The following is a 27,206-nucleotide window of genomic DNA, read 5'->3' on the forward strand; positions in this document are numbered from 1 at the left end:
AAAGAACATAGAAATGACCAAGAATAGAAACAACATGAATCAAAAAAGGAAAAACCCCTGACAAAAAGCCAAAAAAAGGCACAGATAGAAATAAAAGAATAGGCAGCGGATTAGTCCTCATTCTTTCTCTCTAGCTCTTTTATGACCTGAGTAGCCTCATAGGCCATCTTGTTCTCCTTAGCCTCCCACTGGTGCACCCTTTGATCCTCCTGGTCCTAACCATTGTTGATGTTGTCCTTTGCAGGGTCGTCCACTAGTTTGGCTTTTTCCCTATCTTTTCCTTTCTCTTCTTCCTACATAACTCTGTCTTTCATCCAACCAGTTAGAGATATGATTTTGTTGTTAATGGAGCTTAGCAAAAAAAATTTGGTTTGAGAGATTGTGGTTGTAGCTCTTGAGGTTGTTAATCCTTCTCTTTGCTAGACTGAGCCTCTCACTATGGCCATTTCTATTATCAGAACTTGTTCCATTCCTATATTCCTCCATATGACCCACCTGCTCTTTGACCTCCTCTAGCTCATGGAAAAGCTAGTTGATTGATCTAAAGTTATCAATCATATTGTTGTGGGCATTGTTCAAGAAGTTCATCCCAGTTTCCCTGGCTTTATCTAAAATAGCCACAATCACTATGTCTATGAGTTCTTTAAGCTGCCTCCTTTCTTGGTTTTCGACAAGGACTTGCGGATTCATGGCCTCTCTAAAAATGCCCATTTTTGAGGTCCTAACATTAAAGTTTTTCCAAGCTTTCATCCTTTCTTTGACTTGCACCTCCCCTCCCTCGATCTCAGAATCCATTTTTTGCTCCTTGGATTGGGCATGAAGAAGGATAGGAGAAAGGGGCAATGAAAACATATCTAATTCTTCCCTCCCTGGTCTTCCTTATTTTCCTCCTGCATCTCCTTTTCCTCCTCATTTGTCTCCACATCCTCCTTATCCTCACTGCCTTCCTTCTCATCCTTCACAGGTTGCTTCTACTCATAATCCCTAGGGCTTTTTCTACTAGGGGTTATGGAAGAAGGTGAATTCTTGACCTGATGGGTGACTTTTTTACTAGCAGATGAGATCCTCCCATCCTCAAAGCTTAAGCTCTAAATATCATCCAAGTTAGAAGAGAAGATGGAACTTCTAGAGGTTACATTTTCAGTCTAAGGGGCATTACTTATTATCTAAGGCTTAAAGTGCTCATAAATAAGCAGCAAGAGCCCTTCATGCAGAGTGGATTTTTCAGGGGGCTTCTTTTTGAAGCTATCCACCACCTTGCTCATGGAAGTAAACAATTTTATAGCTATTCTAAAAATGATTCAAAAGAACAAAGTGGTGGATACAAGCCCGATCAAACCTAGGGTCAAGAGTGATGTACTCAATTAAAACTCTCAGAACATACCTGCACAATTTCTTCAAACATAGTACATGTCAATCTTCTTTAGGGCTTTCAATTCCTTTGCATCCTTCATGAAATCCTACACAATGTTAGCTAAGAGCTTCTTGTCCCTGAAGAACTTAAAACCCTCAATTGAGATTTTAGAAATGGTCAAAATCACCTCCTTAGTAATCATGAAAGAAACCTCATTCACCTTTACTCTGCCATCCTTCCATGATCCAACCATATTGTTGGTCACCTCCTAATCAAAACCATGTAGTTTCATCATGTATCTGGTTATCTTGCCCTGATCTAGCTTCTCTCAAACTTTTTCCCTACTTCTCCATTTTTCTATTTCACCCACCGGCTCCTTTCTACACCTTTTGTCTACCATATTTGCACTCTGCACACCCTTAATTCTCATATGCACCTTGCACTATAACTGATAGGAACATTTGTGTATGAGTAGAATGTAGAAAGAATTAACTTTTCTATTGCTCCTTTTGTAAATGAAAAAAATGACCCATAAAGTGTGTCAAAAAGTCTATACTAAACTACAACAATTACGATTTCCCATTTTACCTTTTTGGGAAGTACCCTTTCCCTTTAATCCATTCATAATCATAATTTCACATTGATCTTCTCCATACTTCCTTGGATCTTGTCCAGTTTGATCATGCTTTTGACATCCACCGATAACCTATTTCTAGGATGCGATGTCATTTTTTGGTTTGTGCCGACTCCTATATTAGAAAACCTGTCGGCAACCAGGTTAGCTTCCAGGAATATATGAGTGATGTGGACTATATTAAATTTGGCAAGAGTCTCACATGTCTCATCAAGAAGATTTGCAATCAACCATGATGGCTAAGAATTTCCTTTAATACATTTTATAATATTGTTCGAATCCCCTTCAAGGCAAAGGTTAGTAACTCCAATTTCAAAAGCCAGTTTGATAGCATTACACGTAGCATTTGCTTCTGCAAAGTGGTTGGTTTGAAATCCCAACGAGAGGGAAAAAGCCGCAATACCATCACCATTTTTATTCCTTATTATGCCTCCACTTCCCAAGGAGCCAAGATTTCCCTTGGAGGCTCTATCAAAGTTGGCTTTGTGCCATCCTTCTGGGGGGAGAAGCCATTTGGCTTCCTGTCTTTTCATCTTTCTATCTTTTTTCCTTCTCCCTTTTTTTACCACCTAATTCTATATCTCCCCCTTTCCTCACTAAATAGTTTTCCTTAATGTTAGAAAATATCTTCTTGCCTATCACTATAATCAGCTCCTCTTTATCTCTAAAGATTCTATTATTCCTCTCCTTCCATATGCTCCAACAAAAATGAGGCAGGATCTAGGAACTTAATTCCTAAAGATCAAACCTATTGAACATGTATTTCCATTGATAGAAGAGATCTAGAAGGTTAAAAAGCACACACCAGCTAAAGCCTAAGTCCTAGGTGAGGAAAACCCAAACCTCCTTGGAGAAGGAGCAATGAATGAAAAAATGATTGCCCATCTCCGTTTGATCTTTACATAACACACATCTGCTAAGCATAATATGACCTCTTTTAATGAGGTTTTCCTACGTGAGGATTTTGTCCTGAAGAGCCAGCCAATAGAACATATTAATTTTTTGAATGAGGCTAGGGAGCCAAGCCCTCAACCAAGGAGGATTCTCTTTTAATCTCCAAAGGGCTGAATACCTAGAGGTAGCAGTATATAGCCCATTGGTGTTATCTCCCTAGACCAATTCATCCTTGTTGTTGTTTAGAGCCATAGAGTTTAGCATTATCATAATTGGATTAAGATGTTCAGAGATGACAGAAAGGTCTATCCATCCTTGGTCATTCCTATAGTTACTAACTTTCTACCCAAAATGGTTGATATAGTCATCCACCTAGACCTCATAGATGGGGTTGTTCATAAGAGGGCCCTAAATAAGCTAGCTATTAGATCAAAATTGGATATCCTCCCCATTTCCCAAATTTCAAGAGACACTAGATTTTTCTAAGTCCTTGGCTTTTAAAATACCATTCCAAATAGCAGATCCTCTTGGGATATTCTCACTGAAGAGGGTAAACTATTTAGAGGGCCTCTTTATGTAGTTGTTTACCAAAATGTCTCTCCATTCCCCTATGCTGCTAAAGATATGCCATATTTTCTTAGCAAAAAGAGCCTTGTTGAGGTGAGTTAGCTTCCTAATGCCAAGACCTCCATTTTTCTTTGGGAGGCAAACTTTTTCCCAAGCAACTAGGGGATACCTTGTATTCCTTTCAGCACCCGTCCATAAGAAGTCTCTCTTAATTTTTTCCATCCTCTCAGAAAATTTCATAGGGATCACAAAGGGGTTCAAAGAATAAATAGGCAAACTCTGAAGGGTAGATTTTACCAGGTGGCATTTTCCAGCTTGGCTTAGAGAGGCCAATTTCTAACTAAGTAGCTTCTTACTAAATCTATCCATAATGCCATTCTAGAAAGAATCAATATGATTTGTGCCCAAAGGGATCCCAATATAGATTGAGGGAAGCTTCCCCACACTACATCCTAGAATTCTAGGAAAAAAAATTTGTCTATCCTTAGGAATGTTGATAAAGAAAACATAACTCTTATCCCAGTTGATGAGCTGACTCGACCCTTTGGAGTAGGTATCCAAGATGTCCTTCATAGCTTTTACCTCCTTAGTAGAAGCCTCCCCTCCCATAATAGTATCATCAATAAATTGCTGATGCATAAAAGGGGTACTTTTAGAAGAAAGTTTAATACCTTTGATTCTCCCTTCCTTCTTATTCTTCTCAATAAGTATGCCTATGCATTATGCCTAGATTATGAAGAGAATAAGAAAAAGAGGATCCCCCTAACGAAGACCATGAGAAGGTTTGAAAAAATCAGAGGGGGATCCATTAACTAAAAAAGAAAGTGAGGAAGTAGTTACCAACTGGGATATTAGCTTACAAGTTTTGCTATCAAACCCAAAAGCCTTAAGCACCATATCCAGGAAAGACCAGTCAACCCGGTTGTAGGCTTTTGAGAGGTCTAGTTTAAGTAACATCCCTTCTCTTTTACCAGCTTCCACAGAGTGAATCACTTCATGCACCATCATTATCAAGTCTAAAATTTGTCTACCTAGGACAAAACTAGTTTACTGCTAAGATATTATCAAAGGGAGGAGCTTGAGCAACCTGGAAGTTAGCACCTTTGAAATGATCTTGTAAAAAAAATTGCATAGGCTAATTGGTCTAAGCTTGTCTAAGGAATTGGCTCCAAGAACTTTAGAAACGAGAAATAAAAAAGTAGAGTTAATCTCCTTTAGAATGCTTCTGGACCCAAAGAATTCCTAAACAACCTTCACCACATCCATCATCAAAATTGGCCAAACAATTGGAAAAAGAAAGTAGGAAAACCATTAGGGCCAAGAGATTTATTAGTCGATAAAGAGAAGAGACCTTCTCTAACTTCCATAATAGAGGGAATGGCCCAAAGCATTTTATTATGGTGAGGATGGATGATCTGAGGGATGCAAGAAATAATGTCATCCTAATCCACTTTGGATAGCATAGGATCCCAAGACAATAGGGAGGAGAAGAAAGAAATAGCTTCATTTGAGATTTCATCATCCTTGGTCAGCATACCCAATCCTTTCTTTAAACCTATAATTCTTTTATTAGCTCAATGTTTTAGAGTAGTACAATGAAAAAAATTTGTATTTTGGTCTCCATCTTTGAGCTAGTTAACCCTTGATCTTTGTCTCCAGAACTTCTCCTCTTTACTAATAATATTGTGTAATTCTGAAAGGATAGACAACTTAGCCTCCCTATTTAACTTTTCATACCCATCCTCCTGAATAGAGGCTTGGATAGAAGAAAGTTTGTCAGAAAGGTCTTCCTTCTGAATGAATATGTGGCCAAAATCAAACTTGTTCCAAGCTTTTACCATCCTTTTAACATTACTAAGCTTTCTAGCAACATTGTACATAGATGTCCCTTCTACATCAATACTCCACTAGAGCTTAACTTTGTCAAAAAGGTTAGGGTGGGAGGTCCACATTTTTTCAAAACAAAAAGGGGGAGGTCTTTTGGGGCCTATAGGAACAACCGAAAGGGAAATAGGGGAGTGGTCAGAACCCACTCTGGGCAAAAGAGCTAATTTACAAGAGGAAGACTATAGCTAGTCGGGAGCGATAAGAGCTCTGTCTAGTCTAACCTGAATATAGTCCTGACCAATGTTTTTATTTGACCAAGTATAGGCACCTTCCATGAGGTCCATATCCAGAAAAGTCAGACCATTAATGAAGTTTGATAGGTCATGTTTACTTTCCCAATCTGAAGGTAGACCTCCCATAATCATTCCTTTCTTTAAATTTCTACTCTACACCAAACTACCATCTCTAGTCTAGTAATTCTTTATTTCTCTCTTATTGTTGGGAGCATATAAATTCAGCAAGAACCAGCAATCATTGGAAGGGATATGAAAAATTTTACACAAAAGAATATTACATTCATTGTAAGTAGATTCCATTCAAAAAAATTTGGTGTTGAAAAGGGTTAGCAGAACTCCAGAGGCACCGTCTAAGTCTAAAGCCTCCCCACTCATCAAGTTGTGAAACTAAATCTTCCCCAAAAAGTCCTTTTTCATCTTAGTTTCCTGGATCATCAAGATATCAGGTCGATGATCTCTAATCAGGTTCCTGATAATTTCTTGTTTATGGGCTCCATTAAGGCCCCTAATATTCCATGATATGATCTTCATTTTTTATTCTTGGAACACTTCTGAAGAGTTCTCTGGCACCCATTCACCAAGCTTCTTCTGGTCTCCTCGTCTCTGGATTCCTTCTCTGATTTTCAACCTCTTTTGGCTGTTGAGCCTACATTCGATTTGCAGCTACTCCTAGTCTCCATCAAAGAGGCCAAAGAAGGTTCTCTAACATTTTTCTTCTTGGGCTTTGGGGATAGAAGGAATTCACTCTCCATGCCAAACTTCAATGACCTAGAAGCCTTGAGAGCGAACTTTGGGGTGCTTGGAAGATCCTCCCACTAGTCTCAATCCTTCACCAAAAAATTCATCTATCCTATATTGGACCCTCCAGCTATAGTGGAAATAAGATTTTCCTTTGGGTCTTGATAGATGATAATAACACTATTAACTCTATCCTTCTCCTCCTCAATGGTAGCTAGTTCAAGCCCTCCCACAGAAAGTGGAGAACTGAACATCTCAGCCTCCTAAACTACCTACTGTGGGGCATCCTTGCCTTCTATATTTCCTAAAATCACTTGAGTATCTGACATTTCCTCTACCAGAGTACCCTCAATCAATTGGGGTTGGACATTAATCATTTTTTTTCTCCTTGATGACTAGAGAGGAACTCGGGGCTATCTTCAATAGCATATCTTGAGGAACAGTCTTTCCATCCGTGCCCAGAGGCAAAGTGGAATTAGAAGGTTGCATTAGATTTACCTTCTTTGAAGCTTCTACAACCTTCTTATTCATCAAAAGAGGACCCTTCTATCCTTAGTTGGTGGTCTTTTTTTTCCATACTTTCTTGACCCTAAAGAGAGAAGCAGCAAAAGGATTCTTCTTCTGAACTAAATTTTCTTTTGCACATTGAAAGGCCTTATGGCCTATCTTAAAACAATGAAAAAATCCAAAAGGGACACTCTCATAATCCATCTATTGAATATGAGTGCCAAGTTTTGACTAAAAGCATACTACTTCAGGCACATCATCCCCTTCCCTAACACCTATACAGATCCTTGCATAGGTCAGCCTGCTCTTAGAAGCAGTGGTAGGGTCTATGGAGAGAACCTCTCCAAAAAAATTGGCCACACCCATAAAAACATCCTCATTCCAAAATTCTAAGGGTAGCTCAGGGAGCCTAACCCATACTAGAGCTTGTTGAAAGAATGATTCATTTAAATCCAATTTTCAAGACCATTTTTGCAGCACCAGGGTAGCCCTTCCAATGTTCTAGGGTCCTTCACACAAAATGTCAGCCATATCCTCTTTATAGGTAAATTTAAAAGAAAGAAATCCCTTTGTCATAGTAGTAACATTGACCTACCCTTTCAGACTCCATTTCTTCTTTGTGAAGGACCAGACAACATCAATGTTTGGTCTTTGAACCATAAACTTCTCCACAAGTGTGGAAGCCATCGTAGCAATGCTATGGTCAACAATTTCGTCTAGAATGGAAATCATGCATGATCCCTTTTCTAGACCTAACACAACCTTAACCGAAGGGAAAGAGGACTTACCAAAAGGCTTAACACCAAAGAGTGAGGCCCATTTCACTAGAAGATTCCCTGGTCTATCCACCTTAGGTTGCATTTCTGGCTTATCTTGGGATCCACCGATAGCACATGGGTCCCCATCCCCAGACTCCACCTCTCCACAGTTAGCTTGGATCCCATCTTGCGTACCTAGTTTTTGAGTTCCACCTCTCTAAGATTTCCCACCCACTTCTAGGTTTGAAATTTGAACATTTGCTTCTTGATCTCTCCCTTGCTCACTCCCCTTTCAACTCGCCATATTCCAATCGACGGGAGATTCAGCAAAGGACAACATGAGTGATTGTTTCTCCATAGTATATCCCTTCTTATTGTGCATATCCTTTACAAACTAATCTTGCCTTGTTCTTTTTGACTTCACCATTTTCATCTAACTTGTTTCTATACACCCACTTGGTGCCAATCACATTTTTATCTTTTGGTCTACGAACTAGAGTCTATGTCTTTTTTTTTTCAATTTTTTCAATCTCTTCTTTCATGGCTTTAGTGCAGTCCACATCTTCTAAGGCATCTTTCACTATTTTAGGTTCATGAATGTTGAGAAAACATGTATCATTTCTCAACTTGTTCCTTTTCATTTGTCTAGCATCATTAATATCTCCAATAATTTGTGCAGCAAGATGATGTCTCTTGACATACTTAGACATTCTTGGTTCCACTCTATTTTCCTCATTTGGTCTCTCAACTTCTAAACCACTATGTAAATCTCTATTAGGTAGTTCAATATCTCTTTCATGTACACTAATCTTAGAATCAAAATGTGCCTCAATTTCATTCTATAACCCAGCACCTGAATGAAGCTTAGTTCCTGAATACAACTCGACATTTGTAGTATGTGATTGATAGTCATTGAAACTTGTTGTTGATTTGCAACTTGATTTAGAACATCTTCTTCAACATACATACCTTCATAAAAATATACAAATGATTTGTATTTTTCTGGTTCCTTCATAGGTTCAGCCACATGTACTTATGTATATTCATCAAGTTTCACATTTGCACTTTCCACATCTTTGTAAGTGTTAATATTTAAACACTTATAAGCTTTACTTCTTGTGGAATAACAAAGGAATATACCTTCTTCACTTTTTACATCTAACTTAACATTCTTGAAATCTTTAATAATATAACACTTACTTCCAAATACCTTAAAATATTTTACATCGGGTGAGTATCCATACCATAGTTCAAAAGGTGTTGAATGAGTACCTTTCTTGACTTGTACATGATTCAAGATGTAGACAGCTATACTTACAACTTCTCTCTAGTATTTTTAAGTAATATTTTTCTCCATCATGAGTGTGCTATCATAATCTATTATAGATTTGTTCCTCCTTTTAGCAATTCCATTTTGTGGAGGGATCCTAGGGGTAGATTTTTTTATTTTTATTCCTCTATCACTACAAAACATCTCAAACTCATTTGATATAAATTCTCCTCCTCTGTCAGATCTCAAACATTTCATACTTTTAGTTATTTCCTTCTCAAATCTTGCTAAGTACCATTTAAACATTTGGAAAGCAACAGATTTTTGGTTTAGAAACATAGTTGTCATCATTTTACAATAATCATCAACAAATAGCACAATGTACTTATCTTCTTTCTATATTTGCACATCAATTGGTCCACACAAGTTAATATGAATAATCTCTAATATTCTTTTAGAGGTATGAGTCTTACTCTTAAAACTAGACTTTTTCATTTTACCTAACACACACTATTTGCAAACTATATTGTAAGGCTTCTTTAACTTAGGCAAACCTCTAACTCTTTTCATGTTATTGATACTATTTAAGTTATCAAAATTAACATGAAATAACTACAATTAAACAAGTAGCATCCTCTATATCAAGGTAGAATAGATTACATCTAGTTTGATCACCTTTTCCAATTAGTTTTCCATCAGTATCATATATCTTAGCAATCTTATTCTCAAACTCAACCTTACATCTTAAATTAATTAGTTGTGACACACTCAATAAATTATAGTTAAGTCCTTCAACATAATAAGCATTGTCACATAAAATCTTTTCTGTGAGTTTGATAGAACCTTTTCCTTTTATTAGATAGGGTACATCATTACCAAACCTTACACTATTTCCATTAGAATAATTCAAGGAAATGAACTTTTATTAGATAGGGTACATCATTACCAAACCTTACACTATTTCCATTAGAATAATTCAAGGAAATGAACTTACTTTTATCTCTAGTCATGTGATGTGAACACCCACTATCAATGATCCATCTATCATTTTTGTTCACACAAGACACTAGTGCAATTGTCTCATCATCATCAGAATCATCCTTCATTGCAACATACACCACTTCATCATCATCATCGTTAGATCCTTTTTTTTTTCCTCTTTATAAATGTAGCAAGACTTCTTGTCTTTGTCTTTGTAATCTTTGTCTTCATCTCTTCTACTTTTGTACTTATCTCCACCTCTATAATTCTTCTTCTTTGTACATCTAGCAACAATATGACCGACCTCATTGAATTGAAACACATGATAGATAACTTACCTTTGAGCTTGTCTTTACCTCTATGAAATCTCCTTGCTAGTAGTGCTTCAAGTTGTTCTACATCTTCCTCAGATGTATCACTATCACTAGACACATATTTTACCTTTTTCTTCTTCTTCTCATGAGGTTCCTTCGATGACAACTTAGCTTTGATTGTAGATTTAACATTGTTAGGCTTGTAATTATCAAAATTAGATAGCTCAAAAGTAGTGAGCTTACCTACCAAACCTTCAAGAGTTAGATTAGTGCCTGGTATACATCTTTGTTCTTGTATTATAGAAATTCTAATAGCATAAATGGGCAACAATGTTCTCAAAAAATTTCTTTGTATAATCTCATTACATATTTTAGTAGTAGCTCCTCTTATTTCATTAATAACATATTTTATCCTAGAGAAATATTCAGCAATATTCTCACCTTCTTGTATTCTCATATCATTGTACTTACCTCTAAGACTTTCAGATTTAGTTGTTAGAACATTTTTGTCAACTCCATAGATGGTGTCTAGAGCATCTCACATTTTCTTTGCACTATCATAACCCTTGATATCATCAAAATGGTCATAACCTAGGGTAGAGGCACCCTCCAACATTTCTTGGTTGTGTTCTTTCTTCTTTTTCAAATCTTTAGTAGTAAAGGCTCCAGCAGGATCAAGATGTTCAGTGGTGATGGTAGATTGTGTATGATCTCCAAGACCTCCTAGGTGTAGCTTCAAAAAAAATTTCCATGAAAGAAAGTTATCTCTATTAAGCTTGGGTACATATATTTTTGACATCTTGATCTTTTTACTTCTAGTACCTTCAAACTAGTCCTCTTAAATAGATGATTGTAATACCAACTGTTGGAATTCTTTAGAATAACTAGGGTGGGGGGAGGTAGGGATGAATTTTTTATCCAGGTCCATATATACAAATAAAAATTTTCACAACTTAGTGAACCCATATCCATAAAACATTTTCATCATGAATGCATCCATTAGATCATACATTCACTTAAACTTGTAGGTTACTGTGAAATTAATTTTGTAGAAATGTAAGCATGAAACATAATCGATTTAATAAAAAAATTGACATAATGATTTAACATGGAAACTCAATTTGGAAAAAACCACTAGTAACATGCTACTCATTCTCACTCTTCTAAAGTGATGCCCTATGAAAGGCCAACCCTATTAAAGGTTACAATGCACACTGTTAAATGTGACCTAGTTAAAAGATTTCAACCACCCTATTAGAAGCGATTCTTTTTAGAGGACTTTAGATCATTCAATTGGAATGTCACCTCCTAGTTAAAGGATTTACAAATGATTGTTAGGTCAACCTTAATCCAAAGGATTTACCCTAGACTAGTACAATGATTAGAAAGTAATAGTAAGGCTTGATCCAATAACAACTTACAACACACTTGTAAATTATAGATCTTGATTTTAGTCCTCCATTTTTCTTGACTTTCACACACTTAAGCTTTGATAGCTTATTCATCCTTCAAGCATCCATACCCTTAAGCCTTCTTTCTTTGCTTAAAAATATAGTTTCTTTTCTTAGGTCACTGAATGAAGCAATACCCTAGATTCCTTGTCTTCCTTAGGTTCTTGCACATGAAAACCTTTGCTCCTAACCAGCCAATTCTATAAAAAGAAAGTTAAGATGTTTTTTCATTCAACCTCCATCGTGCTTTTTAGGGTTAGGTCAGATTAGTTAGGATTAAATTAATTTACCCATCATTTCATTCCCTTCTAGAAAATTCTCCTTCAATCTTGTTTGAATTCACCTCAAAATGGTTCATCTTGAATTTTGTGCCACTATCTCATCAAGATTATCTTCCACATGGTTCACACAATCTTAGAAATCAAACTTAATATCTTAGATTCATCAAATTCATGATCTTTCTCATAATGGTGACACTCAGCATTAGCTTGCTTCTAATGCTCAGCATGCACTATGTTTCTTGGCATCCACTATCAAAACACTCAACATAAACTAAACTTTGTTAGTGCTCAACATCAACTAAACTTTACTCGGCTTACACTATATCACTCAACTTACACAAAATTTGACTTTTCTCAGCTCCAACTAATTTTTTGCTTGGCTTATACTAACTTTGCTTGATACCTATAGTGTAGATTGTTAAGCTTGGTAAACACAATTCTCTTAACGTGTTCTTCTGGACTTAATCAGTGTAACCATTCTTTGCAACCTTAAGTGAATTATTAATGCACTATAATATCACTATCTTAACTAATCATTGTACTCCTTTTCCATATCATAACTTAATGTTTCCTTTAGGTGCTATTGTTACCTCATTTGATCAAATCCTCTTTATTAATCAAATAAATGCTACTACTTAAATTATCTAATAAATTGTCTTATCAACAAGTAGTAGGTTTGACATCAGTGACAAAACAATGATTGAAACACATTATCATACTTGTATCAATCTATTTTCAACAACTGATACATCTTCATATGCAATATTATCACCTTGAAAAACTATATATAATCTTTCCTACTAGGAACAACTTATTGTTCAAATTATTTTTGCTTGAAAAAATATTTCTCCATCTTCAACGAACCTAAATCCTTACTTCTCTTAGTTGTATTATTTCTCTATTGTTATATATTGTAGGATAGATTTTCAATTAATTTCTCCATGTTTTATGTTTTATAAAAAATCCCATACCATCTTAAGATAACACTAAGCAAAGCGGGTGTAAAATAAATGAAATAAAACACTCAAAAAGGAGTTCAATTAAAATAATAATTTTTGTGTCTAATGTTATTTAATGAAATACTAAACCAACTAATCATCATATACTTATAACTATCAAAGTATGCACAAAGTAAGATCTTGGTACATAACATTTCAACCAAAAATAGAGGAAACAAAATTCAAATAGGGAGTCATATTCATTAAAAATAAGTCATAATATGCATTATGAATTACAATGAAGAGATCAATTTCTTTTATAGAAATAATTAGTCCTAAAAATATACAAGAGCTAACTCAAACTAAATTTATAGTATAGTAGAGCTAGATATGCAAGTTAGAAGTGCATAATATGCACAATGTATAAACTAGAGCCCAACTAAACTAGAATATTATAAATTTAGGCTCAATTAAGTGAACATAAGTTAGAGCATGAATGTATAAACATGTTCTTGACTATGTAAAAATATCTATGATGATATTCTTTAACATGTAGGCAATTGGTTAATCCAATATTGCAAACTCTCTAAGCATGAAAATGTCCTAACAACAAAATACCTTCTTAAGTACCCTTGCACAATGAAATACTCTCATCTTGAATCAATTTCTAAATATAGTAAACATGTTGATTTAAATATAGTTAATTCTTTGATGCTCCACTAGATTGCACAAAATGTGAATAGCACTCTAATTATCACATAAATAAATAATGAGACCATTAGGAGGAAAGAGAAACTCTATCATTAACTAATTAAGCCATAAAACCTTTTGACTATTAAAAATCATTGCTTTGTACTTAGCCTCTATAGATGATAATACAATTAGAGATCAGTTCTTACCAAAAAAAAATGCACTAAGGCCTAAACCAAGATGAATAAATTAAACAATTCTAGAATTAGACTTTCAATCATCAAAATCACAAACCCAATCTAAATCTTTGAAGCTAATGATGCAAGATTCACTTGATGAATAGTATGTATCTCAAAATGCATTTGATAATATGCCACTAACTCATGTGGATCATGAGAAAAGTGAGCACTTAAAGGTCAATCATAAAAAAATATTAGGACAAGTATGTGTTAGGTATAAAATATTGCCAAACAAAATATCAACTAGTAAAGAAGTGTTATTGCTATTCAAAATAATAACTAGTTGAAAGAGTGTGGCAATAGCCTTGGAATCCCTATGATGTTATTGTACAATAAGTAGTTTGATGTGGAGGCCAATGTTATGGAATATGTATGTAGCTAGATCATTTTTGGTAAAGTTGGTTCATTTATTTGTACCTAATCTGATGATAGTTCTATAGGAATTTGTAATCAATCCAACCAATCCACAACTAGACCAATTTAACTAGGCTATGACTTGTTTCTTTCTAAAAATATCTTCTATGATATGTTTTTGTAAAATTTCTTGTGAACTCTACCAATTTTTCATGGTCTGCATTATTTCTATGCAAGATCTTGAAGTAAGTCACTTAGCATAGGTCGAGTGTATTTTATTGTTTTATTATTTAGATTATGGAATATGAATGTAGCCAGATCATTTTTCTATTGTGTGATAATATGTAATAAGTGCCTTAAAAGAGATTTCTTTGACTATATAAATAGATATATTTTTAGAAGGAAATATAAAGATATATATGTTTACAAGGAAAAGGAAAAAATGTTTACATATGTACCTCTTCTGCCCCCTTGAAGAAAATCATAGAGAAATGGCACATAGATCAAAAGGGCATGACATGAGAATGAAATTGTAGAGCAAGTGCATGACATGACAATAAAATCACAGAGCAAGTGCATAACAATGAAATGTAGATATCAGGAAGGCACACAAACCAAATGCACCAATCACAAGGGCGTAAAAATGTTTATAGCTCTCCACCCTCATTTCAACATTGGCCAAAGTTTCTAAAAATATTGATTAGTGTTATAACTTCACCAAAATCCCTACAAATATCTGAGAATTCAAAGTTTCAACATTGGCTAGAGCTTCTAAAAATATTCATAAGTGTTACAACTCACCAAAGAAAAGAATCATTTCATAGTCCTAGTGAAAGGGGAATTTGTAATTAATCCAACTAATTGGAAACTAGACCAATTTAACTAGGTTATGGCTTGTTTCTTTCTAAAAATATCTACTATGATATGTTTTTGTAAAAAAAATTGCGACTAATGCCCATTTTTCATGGTAACATTATTTTTGTGTGGGATCTTGAAATAAGTCACTTAGCATAGGTTGAGTGAGTTTTATTGTTTTATTATTTGGATTCAATAATATTTACCTAATCTGATGATAGTTCTATAGGAATTTTTAATCAACTGAGCTAATCAGCAGCTAGACCAATTCAACTAGGTTATGGCTTGTTTCTTTTTAAAAATATCTGCTATGATATGTTTTTGTAAACTTTCTTGTAAACTCTACCCATTTTTTGTGGTTTACATTGTTTTTTTACAAGATCTTGAGGTAAGTCACTTAGCATATTATTTGGATTCTAGAATATGTACCTAATCTAATGATAGGAATTTTTGATCAACCTAGCTAATTAGAAACTAGACCAATTCAACTTGGTTATGGCTTGTTTCTTTCTAAAAATATCTGCTATGATATGTTTTCGTAAGATTTCTTATGATCTCTACCCATTTTTCATGGTCTGCATTATTTTTTGCAGGTTCTTGAGGTAAGTCACTTTGCACAAGTTGAGTGAGTTTTATTGTTTTATTATTTGGATTATGGAATATGTATATTACTAGATCATTTTTTCTTTTGTCAGATAATATGTAATAAGCACCTTAAAAGAGATCTCTTTGACTATATAAATAGATACATGTTTAGAAGGAAATATAAAGATATACATGTTTACAATGAAAAGATTTTATTTTTTACATATGTAACCCTTCTCACCCCTTAAAAAAAATCATAGAGCTTGGGCACAACATGATAATGAAATTGCAAAGAAAGGGCACAACATGACAATGAAATCACAAAGCATGGACACAACACAACAATGAAATCATAGAGCAAGGTCATGACAATGAAAAATAGAGATCATGAGAGCACAACAACCAAATCCATTGATCATAAGGGCACAAAAACATCCACATCTCTCGACCCTCATTCAAAGCTCTCCACCTCTTTCATGCATAGCTCTCAAAAATCAAAACAAATGGAAAATGATACATGTCATATATTATTTTCTTTCTTTATGCTTTGGGGGTGTCACAAGTGTGATTCCAACATCAATATTGCAATGATTTTGGGGAGAATTGCAAATAAAAAACATGAAAATTGGCACAAATCACATTGTCATTGCAATTTGACCCCAAATGTTATAGTATGGACAAATTTCATAGATTTTTTAACAAACTTATTATCTTGGAAATAAATCTGTCAAATTCATCAGCAAGGTTCAAGTATCCCAAGGAAATAAATGGAGTAATTTGTAAGCCTTCACTCCTATAGTTTATTCTTTCACATGGCCAACTCATGCCCAGATATCCAAGTGGATTGATATCTATGTGAAGGTACCAGAGGAAGTCAAAGATGTTGTTGTAGATAAAGAGGCTAATGAAGCCTAATGATTTTATTCTTTATGTTTTTTATTACTCATAGTTAGTTAATTAGTTAAAATTATCTAAAGGCTTAAAGCTTGTTCACAACTTTTTGAAAAGGTACTAAGACCTATATTTATAGCAATTTGAGGACTAAAAGGAAGGTCACATGAAACAAGGATATATTATGAAAGTTGGCAGTTAGAACTTTTGAAGTATGTATTAAATGCCTTTCTTTCTATGTATTTACTCAATGTGTCTTGAATCCAAACTCCTCTTCTATACTTCCTTATAAATAAATAGAAGTGATCATAATTCCTTTAAATCTCTTTTGGCTTATGGTGTATTAAATGTCTAGTTTTCTTCATTATTAATGTTAGATTACAACTACTATATTGATGTATGAAGATATTGTATGAATTTCTCTACATTGTCTCTTAATTTGGCATTAAATTCATCCACACTTAGGCTTGTATTTATCTTTCCTTTTATCTGGTATTTGATGGGGTACACACTATCTCTAAGGGTTTAATGAGATTATGTGGGAGTTGACTCTATTTTCCCAAAGGACTGGTCATTGCATCTTCCTTGTAAGTGTATATGTATGGTTGTAGGCCAGTAAGGTTCTATCCATTAGTATTGTACAAATTATCTTATAGTATTTTTACCCTTTCTTAGAGCCTTTTCAAACAATTTGATTTCAACTTGAGAGTTATTGCCAACTCAAGAGTATCAGTAAGTCTGCAATCACAATTGATGAGGCCAATTCAAGGCATATTTGGTTCATAGGTTTGTATTTTTTTATGGCTAAGACTTGGAAACTTTATGAGTTTTTGATGGAATTATTCAAATTTCTAATAATTAAACTCTTATATGTGTGTGCACTTTGACATTTCTAAGATTGGATCAATATGCTATATATATTATATGGTTACATACAATGGAATGATGTATCTTTCTATCTTGCATTGATTGGGTTGTCTTTCTTGTAGCCATGTGATAAGAAAAAAGCTTATATGAGAAAAAATTATTATGAATTTTATCCTAGATATGTATTGTGATTTTTGCATGTGCATGCTAATATTTTGTAGGGAAATGAAAGGTTATCAACAGTTATTATTATGGGCTGAGTTAAAGAGGTTATCAATAATTATGGAGTAGATCTAGAAGCCATGAACTCCAAAATTTATGTGCAATTGAGCACAACCTGTTCAGTATTAAATGATATTAATTTGTATCTATAATATTGGCATATCCCTGAAATTAGAGGATCCAAGATTTAGGGAGTTCTATTTTATGTTGATGTTATCAATAAGCTAGAGTTTAGATTTCTAAGTTAGTTAGTTTTCTATATGGAATTCTCTTTCAATCTAGTAGTAGCAATAAATAGAATTTTTTGCTACAATAAGTACTTATGTGTTACTCATGAATGAAATGATATATATAAATCTTAATCTTATAGTTGTTATTCATTCATTCTTCCATGGTGGCCCATGTGGGAGGTGAACTTAGTTCATACCTAGGTAAGATTCAGTCTTATTTTTTATAGAATAGAAGCATTTTAGAACTATATTACTCATGTAACCATATGGTAACAGAACTATTGGTGTTTTCCTATAGCATAAGGAAATAGTTTAGTTTCTTTCTTGTACCATTATTTTTGAGTACTAGGTTAGATTTCTATTTCAATCCCTAGCTTAATATTTCATTCAACATTTATTTTGCATAGTTACAATGGTGTATTAGACAGATTAGAGCATATACTTTTTGGGCATCATTTCAAGTTTATGTCCTTGGTCGATAATTTAATGAGCATAGTGTGTTATTTCCTGCAGGGGTACCTAGGTGGGGTAAGGATGACCTAGGTCTCCCTTTGGGATTTTTTCTTGTAGTAGTGATAGCCACAATACTAGGTGAATAATAGGGCTAGTCTAGTATTAAGGTGAGTTATGTAGGTTAAGTTGCTCATAGTTTCTCAATATTTCCAATTTGGCTATATAGAGCATTTTTGGGTTTTAGAGGATAGAATGATCATAAAAAAATTTGGAGGACTTTATTATGTTTTTTTCAACAATTTAAATCCTTTGGAATGGTTTGAAATCATTAGGAGCAAGTTTGAGAGCCAATTGCTCAAAATTGTCAATATTGTCGTTGACAACTTTTCTTGCAATTGAGAAAATTTTCAATTGGAGCTTTCTAACTATCTAAAATAGTTAGGAGCACTCATGGAAAGCCTATATGAGGAAATCCTCAACCTTTTCAAGGGGTTGGAGAAATCAATGTCTATATTGTACAAACTGAGCAACAAGTTTCCTTTAATAGTTTTAATCTTTTGTGTTAACTTGGCATCTAGATGGATTATATTTGGAACTTTTTGATTCGGAGGTCTTAGAGTGGATAGATTAAGATTTTTAGTAGGTCTAGTTTTTAATTTTGCAATTTTTAGAGTGATAGAAATAAATATTTTGTTCCCTACCAGTTTGTTGTTTGGAATCAGATTGTTTGTGCAAATGGAGTCGTAGGGCCATTTCCCACTATAGGTTTTTTACAACCTTTTCAGATTTGTAACATGATTCCATGTACATTGTGTACAATGGAGATGTGGTCCTAGAATGATGATGAGTAATATTTGATGTCATTCCCTAGGTATGTCTTGGTAACTTGGTTAAAGATCACAATGAAAAATGAGTAGGATTGGTTGAATGTGTCAGATACTTCAAACTAAGTTTGTATTATGTTAGGAGTTGTTGATAGGTAGCCCAAATCCAAATGCGAAGCATTGGTGTTAGTCTTAAGATGTACAAAATTGTCTTTGCATTAGGTTGTTGACAAACCTCTTAAAAACCTTAATTTAAGGCTATTTTTGTGCTAGTATTGTATGGATAGTTTGAATTCCTTAGACCCTCAAAATATTTAATAACTCTACAAGGGGTATCTATAATGGCCATTTTGTTTACCCCTTGTTAATTGTTTTTTAAAGTTAATTGGGTTTTTCTACATTTGGAGGGTTAATTCAAGCATTTGGATACATTTTTTCTTCATAATTGGAACTTGGTTAGGGTTTCAAGGTTGATATTGGTTGAGGGTCTTGAAGAGAGTCCAAATACATTCTTAGAAGACTATCTAACCATTTGGGAGGTCTAATGTGTATTGGGGTGTTACTTGTGTCAATGGGAGGTAGTAAGCAAGTTTGTTCTACCTAATTGATGTGCACCAATTGAATGGGAAGGATCTATTGAGTAGAGTCCTCAGGAGAATAAGGTGAGTAGAAACCTTATTTGGTCAAGTGTATGACCTTAAGAGACCCTAAGATATTTTTGGTAAGGAGCAAGATTGGTTATCACATCAGAGTGGTATTAGAGAAAGTTAAAGACTTGGAAAAAGTGGTGTATGTATGTAGCTACTAGAAAATCAATAGGTGAGTCTAGTATGGTGATAATGCAGATCTAGCCAAAGAAGTTGATCAGAAAAAGGAGAAGAATAGGCTCCTTGAAGTAGCCTTGGAAGAGGTGAAGACAAAATTGGAAGAACTTGTTGATGCAGCTAAAAAGAAGGAAGAAGAAGACAATAAGAAGGTAAGCAGGTAGCAAAAAAGGATGTTATACCCAAATGTAACCCCATCTTCAATAAAGAGCCCTTCTTGAAGGCTATTAAATCCCTAGGATGGAAAGCTTTGGAATGTAACCCACTATTTAATGGAAAAATGGATATTGATGAAATGATGGATTGGTTGGATGGCATGGAGAACCATTTTGAGTGTGAAGGGGTATCAAAGGCACAAATGATCAAAGTGGCTAAGTTAAGACTTAGAGGCTCAGCCTTGACATGGTGGAAGTATGTACAAGATGAGAGGATCAACATTTGCAAGAATCCTATAGCTAACTAGAATGCCATGGTTACTAAGTTGAAGGAGAACTTCCTACTAGAAGACTTTGAAATCCAACTCCATAAAAGAAGGAAAGGACTAAAGAAAAAAGATTAGATATGACCTCTTATTCAGAGGAGTTTCATAGATTATGTCTTAGGTCCATTAAGAAAGAAGGGGAACCAATAAATATAGCAGGATACCTACAAGGCTTAAAGTGGGATATCCAAGAGGACCTTAGTTTGTGGGCACCTACCACTATGCAAAGGTGTCATCAACTAGCCCTAAAGGTAGAGGAAAAAAACAAGAAGAAAGGGGATTCCAACTCCAAAGATAGAGGTAGGGGAAGAAATTAGAAAGGACAAATAGGAGGCTACCAAAGTAGAGGAAGTGAGTAAGGGAACCAAATTGAAAACAAGTTGCTAGGGAAAGCCATTGAAATTTCTCCTAGAGAGGATTATAGTAGAGGAAGAAGTAACCAAGGAGGCTCTAATAGAGGCAAAGGATCAAGTAAAAGAAATACACACTTTACTAGTATGAAATGTTACAACTATGATCAATTAGGCCAGCCTACATACAGGTGCCTTGACAAGCCTTCTTATTCTAGCCTTGACAAGAGGATAGCATATGTTCAAGGGGACAATTGCAACAAGGATTATGAAGTGGACCATATAGAGTCTAAAAAGTGATAGAATCTTATGTTTATAAGGGTGTTGATTAAACAACTTGCTCATGATGAGCCTAAACATAGAAGAGCTTTATTTAGGATTAGATGCAAGATCCTAGGGAAAGTGTGTAAAGTGGTAGTAGACTCTAGGTCTACTAACAAAATAATAACACAAGAAGCAATGGAAAATCTTAAACTACCTAAGGTACCACATGTTAAACCGTACAAGGTGACTCAACTCAACAAAGGATATAGTATACTACTCAATGAGAAAACTTGGTGGACTTCTCCATTGCAGGGTACAAGGACAAATTATTGTGTGAAATCCTACCCATGGATTCTTTCCATCTGCTATTCGGAAGACATTGGAAATTTGATAGAGAAGCAGTGTATGATGGGAGGACAAATTCTATCTCATTTCAGAAGGAAGGTAGGACATTCAAAATACAATCTTTATTAGTAGGAGAAGAGCCATAGACCAAGGTACCTAGTGTCTCATTATGTAGTGGTAAGGAATTTGTCAAGGACCTCAAGGATGAGGAGGGCTAGACTTATGTAGTAGTACTAAAGTCTAAAGTAGAGGAGAATATAGTTAAAGAACCATTACCAAAGGAATTGTAAGATTTTCTTGAGAAATACAAGGATATAGTAAGTAATGGAGCTCTTGCTATCCTACCACATAGAAGGGTTATAAGTCATCAAATTGAATTTGTTCCTTGTGCATCCCTACCTGAAAAGGTAGTATAAAAGCTCACTCTAGACCAAAACTTGGATGTGAAAAGGTAGGTGCAAGAATTGATGGACCAAGGTCTTATTCGAAAGAGCATAAGCCCATATGTAGTTCCTATGTTACTAGCATCAAAAAAAGGAAGAAAATGGAGACTTCATACACACTCAAGGACCATAAATAGGATCACAATTAGCTATAGGTTTCTTACACCTAGGATTAAGGATCTTATCAATTATCTCAAAGGAGATATGTATTCACCAAGTTGGATTTGAAGAGTGGATACCATCAAATAGAGATTAAGGAGGGAGGTGAATGAAAAACAACATTGAAGACCATAGATGGGCTCTATGAAAGGCTAATGATGCCATTTGGTCTCTCAAATGTTCCTAGCACATTCATGAGGCTCATGAAAAAAGTGCCTAAAAACTTCATAGGTAGATTTGTGGTATTATAACTAGATGATATGCTCATCTTCAACAAAATCAAGGAAGAACACATCAAGCATTGGAAGCAGTATTGTAGAGGTTGCATGAAAAGAAGCTTGCCATTAATCTTGAGAAGTGTTATTTCTTCAAGCAAGAGATTGTGTACCTAGGCTTTGTGGTGTCTAAATTAACCTTGAAGATAGACCAAGAGAAAGTTGTTGCAATCCTCAATTGGCCACCACCTAATACTTCAACTAAGGTAAGAATTTTTCATGGTCTTGCTCAATTCTATAGGAAGTTCATTAGAAAAATTAGTCGCATATGTACACCTTTTATATATACCATAAAGGGTGAGGTCAAGTCTAGGTTTAGGTGAACCTTAGAAACTAAAAAATCATTTGAAATACTCAAGAACCAAGTAGCTACCCAACCTATTTTACAACCACCTAGTTTTGAGAAAATTTTCACCCTAGAATGTGATGCAAGTGGTCTACCAATAGGGGGGTATTGTGTCAAGAAGGTAGGTTAGTAACCTTCTTTAGTGAAAATATTAATGAGGCCAAAAAGAAGTATACTTCCTATGACCTTGAGCTCTATGCCTTAGTATAGTCCCTTAGGAAGTGAAGGCACTATCTATTTCCCAAATAGTTTTTTGTGTTTACTAATAATCAGGCTGTAAGCTACATCAATAGTTTTTTGTTTTTACTAATAATAGTTTTTTGTGAGCAATAGGAAATTGAAGTGGATGGAGTACTTGTAGAAATTGACTTTCATAATCAAGCACAAGAAAATACTAATGAATAAAGTGGTAGATGCATTGAGCAAGAGGGCGTTGATAGTTCAAGAAGTTTAGCTACATAGCAATGGAATAGAAAGCTCCAATAGTCTCTATAAGGAGGATGAAGACTTTGGAGAGTCCTAAAAGGTATGCTCAAATTTTAAGAACCACTTTCATAGAAAAAATTTTGAGTTTACCTTAGAAACAAGGCTATGACAGTATCTATGTGGTTGTTGATAGGTTCAACAAGATGGGACAATTTATTCCATGAAAGACTACTAATGATGCAAGACACATTGCAAATATGTTCTTCAAAGAGGCTATGAGGATTCATGGACTTCCCTTAAGCATAGTTTTAGATAGAGATGTGAAATTGATAAGTCACTTTTGGAAGACTTTGTGGGGCAAACTTGGCACAAATTTTTCATTTGGTTCAGCATACCATCCTCAAATTGATGGTAAGACTAAGGTGGTCATTAGGGTGCTAGGTAATATTTTAATATACCTTACTAAGGAGTATGGGAAAACTTGGGATGTCATTATTCCCCAAGAAGAGTATGCCTATAATGATAGAAGGAATAAAACCATAGGTAGAAGCCCTTTTGAAATTATCTATGGTGTGCATCCTAGAGGTGTGTGTTAGTTGAGGGATCTTGGAGGAATGAAGCATGGGAGTGGACATGCTGATCATTTTTCCCAAATAATGAAACAGATACAAGAGAAAGTTAAGAATACTATTCAAGACAATACCCAAAAGCTAAAAGCCAAGGTAGATGAAAGGTGAAAGGACATGGAATTCTCCATTGGGGATTATGTCATGGTGCACTTAAGCAAGGAAAGATTTAAAAAAGGTATACCTACCAAGTTGCATATGAAGAGAGTGGGACCTTGTAAGATCATAGAAAAATATGGGGCAAATGCATACAAAATTTATTTACCATTAGATTTGGGCATATCTAAATTTTTAATGTGCAAGATTTGGTTCAATTTAAAGGACCCCTACCTATTGATGCTCGCAATAGTCAAAGAATTTAGGATGACTTGGAACCTACTATAATCCCTTCTTCCAAAAAGTTGAAGGTTGAAAAGGTCTTTGACTCCAAATCCAAGAAGACCACTAAAAACAAGACTTACATGGAGCACCTTCTCAAGTGGAAGGAAAAACATAACTCAAAAGCCACCTAGGTTGTTGCTAAGCAAGACTTCAACAAATTGGGTATCAATAGGGATCTACTATTCATAGGAGTGACATAGCTTTTCTTTGTGGGAGAGTATGGTGTAGGGGCACCTAGGTGGGCTAAAGGAGGACTTGGGGCTCCCTTTGGGTTTTTAGCTTGTAGTGGTGCTTTCCAAACCACTAGGTGAATAATGTGGCTAGTCTATTTCTAAGGTCAGTGTGTACACTAAGTTGCTCAAAGTTTCTCAAAATTTCCAATTTGGCTATATAGAGCATTTTTGGATTTTGGAGGCTAGAATGGTCAAAAATGTGTTTGGAGGACCTTATTGTTAGAAACAATAGTCCACCAAGATAACTGAGAGGGTGGGGTGAATAAGTTATCCAATAATTAAAACATTTATCTTCTTTAAAAAAACTTAACCATTCAACCAAAGTAAAAAAAAAAACCATAATAGGATGCACATAGACAATTACAATAGATATGTTAACTAGGGAAACCCTTGATCAGAGGGAAAACCCTAGTGGAAATGATGCCTACAAGATGATTTACTAATATAAATATTCCTTGTTAGAGGATGGACCATGTTAGGAGTCTATTAAAATATTTAGTATAAATGAGTCCCTACTAGGAGACTTTGAACCCCTGTTAGGAGATTCCAACCCTGTCAGGAGTTTTAATACAATGTATGCAAGATAAGCCCATTGCCCAAACATTGAATTTCAACTACAAGAAGAGCGCACTCCTCAAACATGTAATTTACTATTATATTCTTCTTTTCTTTGTTATGTCAACCAAACCAATCACTTTTAGACCTTGTAGACTAGGTTGTTAACCTTGAATCCAAAAATCAAACCTCATATCACTCAAACAAACCTCGACAATGAAGTTTCCTTCACTTCTGCTCTACTTTGCTCAACTTCACATTGCTCTCTCTATTACTTACAATCACTTTGTTATGTCATATCTCTCTTCTATATGATAAAGTAAAATGTCCTTCCTAATATCAAGTCCAAAAAACAATTCCCTAATTTTTCTATTAGACCTTCTCAATTAATCATTAGAGGACCACATTAAGAACATGTTACACTTAGTGATAACTTTACTCTTCTGCCTTGCAACTTAAATATCTTCTTGTATAGATAATATTATGATGAGTAAACTTAGCCACACCATCACCAACATGCCTTCTTCACATCCTCAACCTTGATTCTTAGAATAACAATTTTGCTAGGAGATATAACAATTTTACCACAACGTGCCTCTGTAAACTCTATCTTAGAATAGACATCACCAAAACTTACATAACTTCTTCTAGACTTATCATTTCTTCATCCAATGTTAACTGCATTTACTAGATACTAATAATTATCTCCCATAACCTCAAATAGTAAGAATACTCAACTAATCATCTATACCAACTTGATCTTTCTATTGTTCTTCTGTCAGATACCATAGAAGACTACTATGTTGACATCAATGAGAAACTTAGTCATGAAAGTAACATATAATCATGGTAACATATCTACAATACTCCCCCATAGGAATATCATAAAAAATCATGCTTCCAACACTTATTATGTTTTTTTCAACCATTTAAAGCCTTTGGCATGGTTTGACATCATTGCAAGAAAGTTTGAGACCAAATTACTCAAAATCAGCAATATTATCATTGACAACTTTCCTTGCAATTGAGTAGTTTTTTGGTTGGAGCATTCTAAGTTTCTAAAAGAGTTAGGAGCACTCATGGAAAACCTATATTAGGCCTTTCTCAATATGTTCAAGGGGTTGGAGAAGTTAGTATGTACATTGTATGGATTGAGCAGCAAGTTTCCTTTAACAATTTTAGTCTTTTATATTAACTTGGCATGTAGATGGATTAGATTTGGAACTTTTTATTTTGGAAGTGTTAGAGTGGATAGATTTAAGATTCTATACATGTTTAGTTTTTCATTTTGCAAAGTTTAAAGTGCTATCATGTTCCCTACTAGTCTGTTGTTTTGAACAAAACTATTTGCACAAATGAAGTCATAAGGCCATTTGCCACTGTAGGTTTTGTACGACTTGATGGGATTTGGAACCTAACTCCATGTACATTGTCTATATTGGATATGGGGCCTTGGAATGCCAAGGAGTAATATTTTGATTCCCTAGGAGGGTCCATGCAACTTGGTTAGGGATCACAATGAAAAACAAGTGGAGTGGGATTAGTTGAACATGTCAAGTACTTCAACTTAAGTTTGGATTATGTTAGGAGGTATTGATAGGTAACCCCAATCCAAATGGGAAGCCTTGGTGGAACTCTTAAGGTGTCCAAAATTATCTTTGCATCAAGTTGCTGACAAAACCCTTAAAACCCTTAATTTAAAGCTATTTTTGTGCCAACACTATATGAATAGTTTGAACCCATTAGACCTTAAAAATATTAAAGGAATCTAAAAATGGTCTTTGGAATGGCCATTTTTTTTAACCCCTTGTTAACTAGTTTTTCAAGCTAATTGGATTTTTCTACATTTGGAGGGCTCATTCTTGTAGCCCTATTTCAAGCATTTTGATGCATTTTTGCTTCATAATTTGAACTTGGTTAGGGTTTCAAGGTTTATTTTTCTTCAATGTCTTGAAGAGAGTCCAAAAAAATTCCTAGAAGACTATCTAACCATTTAGGAAGTCTAATGTGCATTGGGGTGTTACTTGTGTTGATGAGAGGTAGTAAGCAAGTTTTTCCTACCTAATTGATGTGCACAAATTGAATGGGTAGGATCTATTGAATAGAGTCCTAAGGAGCATACAGTGAATAGAAACCTTGTTTGGTCAAGTGTATGACCTAAGGAGATCATGAAACTGTTGGGGTAACGAGAAAGATTGGTTGTCACATCAATATTCTAGAATGTTATTTAGCACTATTGAGATGCAAAGTCATTATAAGAAGGGGTCCAACCCTTAGTTGTAGAGTCATTATACTAACCAACCATTTTTGGCATCATTGTTGGGGATGGTGTTAATCTAATCCATTCCTAAAGTCATTACCTTAGCTTAGTTTCACATTTTTATGCCTAGAAGAAGAAGATATCATCTCTGGACATTCCTTCTTTAGAATATTCAAATTGAACTAGAAGATATCTTTAATCCTAAACCTAAGGGACCC

This window comes from Cupressus sempervirens, chromosome 1 (assembly GCF_028749045.1).
Source record: "Cupressus sempervirens isolate cs-2001-9-10 chromosome 1, ASM2874904v1, whole genome shotgun sequence".
Taxonomy (NCBI): Eukaryota; Viridiplantae; Streptophyta; class Pinopsida; order Cupressales; family Cupressaceae; genus Cupressus; species Cupressus sempervirens.